Below are 4,283 nucleotides of genomic sequence, written 5' to 3' on the forward strand. Positions count from 1 at the left end.
TGCTCTGTTACATGGCGTCACTATGAGTTGCAATCGACTTGTTGGCACCGAAAAACAACAACAAAGTTCTAGTCATTATTGTGTCACTAACTAGTTGCCTAATTTTCAACAAGTTACTTAAATTCTCTAAGCTACTGTGTTTCTCCTCCTGCCCCTCCCCCTCCTGTTGCTTCTCATTTTTCTTCTTTTTTCAAGAGACATTTATTTTTCTACATTCACACAAGTTACTATAATAAAATACTTCTTTACTGAAAGAATTTTAATGGACTGTAGTTTAGCAGTTAATAGAATGGCCTTGGAGACACCACCTGAATCGGAATCCTGGCTTTGCACCTTATTAGCCGTGTGATGTGGTAAAATTACTTAACTATTCTGTCCCTCAGTTTTGTAATTTGTGAATGGGGATAATAATACTACCTACGTTAGAGGACCCATCTGTTCTATTCGTGGTGTCCAATAAAACCCCTGAGAATTCTCTTTGGTGGTTTTTCTTCTTAAAACCATTCTTACTTGCCAGACTCTAATATTTGAGAATTGTAGGAGAACTTATATTTCTTTTTCACTATTAAATTGTCAAAGCACAGCACAGTATTTATCACCAAGTTTAGCAATAAATGGATGGGTGGCTGGATGAGTGAATGGATGAATGAATGGATGCATGTATAAATGCATTTGTAAAATTTAAATATGTCTTACATCACAGAGTTGTTATCAAGATTAAGTGAGATATATAAACTTCAATAGAAGTTGATTTGGTAAATGAATTGAATTTTAAATGGTGGAATTTGATCCAGCTAGGACCATTGGATGCTCTTCTTTGACATTAATTTAGTCCTACAACCATTTCTGAACACTTATTATGTGTTTATCATAATAAATATGCTAATTTCCATATACAAAGATGAAAAAGACATACATATAATTCCTGGTCTGAAGAAGCTTGTATATGAGCATAGGAGATGCATTTACAGGTATAATTTCAATATAATGTCACAAACGTACTGATGTATATGCACAAATTTCACTGAGATCACTGAGCAGGGTCTTTAGCTCAGCGTAAGATTGAGGATGGCCAAGGAAAGCTTCGTAGAGGAAAAGGAAATGAGCTATTATCAGTGAGGATGTATAGTTCTATTTCTATAAGACCTGATTATTTGTAACACGCTTTCCCATACAGTCTCTCATCTGATTCTCACAACAACCCATCGAGGTAGGCAGCATTACTGCTCCCCGTTATGCACAAGAAAACTGAGATTCATTTATTTTAAGGGTCGTGCCCAAGGTCAGATATACTTAGTGAATGTTGGAGCCTGTATTTATACCAGATTGCTCGATAAATGCTATGCTCTTTTCACCATTCCATCTTCTCATTTCCCCTGACCTTTTATAATTAGGATGTAAATCTAGCTGGGGAGAAATGTTCTGTAGATTCAGGAAGACAAATTTTGTAATATGAGATTATGGATGATGAAAATGGTACAGCTATGCCTGAAATTAAAAGTCCGGTAGAAAGGAGGTAGAGAGTGTGCACAAACTCATATGGAATAATTACTCCGTGACAGGCATTGCTAAAATACGTCATCTGTGTTGCTAAACTTAGTCTTCATGAAAGTCTTGTGAGGTGTAATGATGAGAGAGAGAACTGTTGACTATGGAGGGTTGAAGTATTAGTTTCTGAAGTTCAAAAACATCAGAGGTCAGTAATATTCAATAAGTGTTGTATCTTACCCATGAGAAGGAAGAATGGATGTGGTATAATTGATTACTTTTGTGTGTGGCCTTTCTCGCCATGGTCTTGTAACTCCCACCCAGGTGACTGGGCGGGGCTGTGCAAATAAGATAAGTGTGGCCCACCAAGCGGATTGGTCAGTTTTGCCTTAAAAGAGAGACAATTCCAGAGCAAGGAGAAGAGCCCACCACCATCAAGCCAGGAGAGACTCGCAGAAGAGATCTGCAGGAGACAGTGCAGTGGGCTTCTAGGCCCACAGAGCGAGAAAGCTGAGTACCTTTGGGCAGAGGCTGAGAGCCAGGGAGAAGCCCATGCCTGACCCGTGAATTTGGGACTTGCCAGCCTCCACAACCGCATGAGCCATTTCCTGTATATGGTCTGTGAGTTCTGTGTGGCCATTGCAATGAATTATCGAACCCAGCAGAGAAGTAGAGAGTATTGTGTGAGGGACAGTTGGTGTCAGAATCGTAAAGATGATGGACAGAGGAGGCTTGTCCGGTCTTCACCTCATGGAAGTCAGCCTTGTGCTGTTGACGGTGGTTCTCCCTCCCCCTTGTGGGGTTGGAGGAGGTCAGACACTGCCCCAAAGACGTTTTTACAATGGATTACTGTGGTAGACTTTAACAGCAACAGCTTCAATAATCTCACCTCTCTGTGATCAAGACCTTGCATAGGTCTCTCCCACGGGGACTTTGTATTTGGCAATAGAATTAGATTTGACCAATGTGACATTGACAAAAGAGATGCAAAAGTGCTTGCACATTGGATCTTGCCTTCTCTTGCTGCTGGAGACTCTTCTACTATCATATGAGTAAGTGCGAGCCAACCAGTGAGAAATATGTGGCCCAACCAACCACAAGCATCGTCAGGCAGCTCGTGAGTGAGACCACCTTAGACAGTCCAGCCCACTGAATTAGAGATGACTTTATTCCTAGAAGTGACCCCAGGCACCACCAGCCAAAATTGCTACGGAATCACAGGCAAATAAAATGCACATTATTTTAAGCCACTAATTATGCCATTGATTTGTTACGGGGCAGTAGGTAATTGATACTCATCCTTTTTTTAAATTTTTAGATCTACTGAATATCAGGCACAGTGGTTAAGAGCGCAGCAGTTCGAATCCATCAGCTGCTCCTTAGAAACCTATGGGGCAGTTCTACTTTGTCCTATAGGGTTGCTATGAGTCAGAATCGCCTCGATGGCAAGGGGTTTGGTTTGTTTCTTTGGTGAATAAATATTTGTAGGCATATTATTATATTTTACCCTCATGTGGCTCACAGAAACACATTTTAAATAAAGGAAATTAAGGTTCAGAGAGCTGAGACAGTTTGCTAAAAGTAGGACAAAAAGTAGAGTGTCCGCTGATTATAAAAGGCATATTCCAGAGAATACGCTTTCAAAATACACTGGCATTTACGTGAGGAAATTGTACTTTTGACATTAACTTTAGCTAAATTGGAGCGCTGGTGGCTCAGTTGTTAAGATCTCAGCTGCTAACAAAAAGGTCAGCAGTTCAAATCCACCAGCTACTCCTTGGAAACCCTATGGGGCAATTCTACTCTGTCCTATAAAGTTACCATGAGTCAGAATCGACACAACAGCAATGGGTATGGTTTGGCTAAATTAAGGCAGAAATGATTGGTCAAAATCTGATTACAGCCACTGAAATCCAAAAGCACGGAGCACAATTTTACTCTGACATGCATGGGGTCTCCATCAGTCAGAACTGACTTGACTACAATGGGTTAGTCAGACTATACTTTGCTTACTAAGAAATTACTCCAATTTCTGAATCAAGCATAGGGATCTCTGTAACATAACCTGATCGTCGGTTGTCTGCAGTTCTTTGAAGACTATGTCTAGACATTTCCGTATAGACAGGAACTATTCAGAAATCATATTACCCATGTATTTTACCCAGGTAGGCTTTCATTAAATTGAAGAGGCGTTCATGCAAAAACATTTAACAGATTATTGCACTATACGAGGAATTTTGTTTTGAGTTGTGAATGATTCAAATGTTTATGAAAACAAGTCTCAGCCCTAATGATACTTATTAAAAACAACAACAACAACAAAACACCTGTTGCCATCGAGTCGATTCTGACTGATAGCGACCCTCCAGGACAGAATAGAACTGCCCCACAGGGTTTCCAAGGAGTGGCTGGTGGATTTAGACTGCCAACATCTGGTTAGCAACCAAGCTGTTAACCACTGTGCCACCAGGGCTCCAATGATACTTGCAGGCAGGAGTAAAAACAGGAAGAGTTTGAAGCTAAGAATCCTTGGGTTCAACTCTTACCACCACTATCTAAAGATATTTTGTCTTGGGCAAGTTATTTAGTCTTTAGCATTTGTAAAACTGATCATTCACGTTTATCTTTCAGGTATCAGGAGATATTCTTCCTTAAAAATCTGACAATTCCATTTCTCAAGACCTTAAGGGCTTAGTGAATGTTTACTTATGCTGAAATAAAATGTCTTCCAATAGCTTATAGCTCTTTGTTTATTGCACTTTTTATTGATAAATGCAATAAATTTAGGCTCTGAT

The sequence above is a fragment of the Trichechus manatus genome, unplaced genomic scaffold, assembly GCF_000243295.1.
Source record: "Trichechus manatus latirostris isolate Lorelei unplaced genomic scaffold, TriManLat1.0 scaffold00023, whole genome shotgun sequence".
Lineage (NCBI taxonomy): Eukaryota > Metazoa > Chordata > Mammalia > Sirenia > Trichechidae > Trichechus > Trichechus manatus.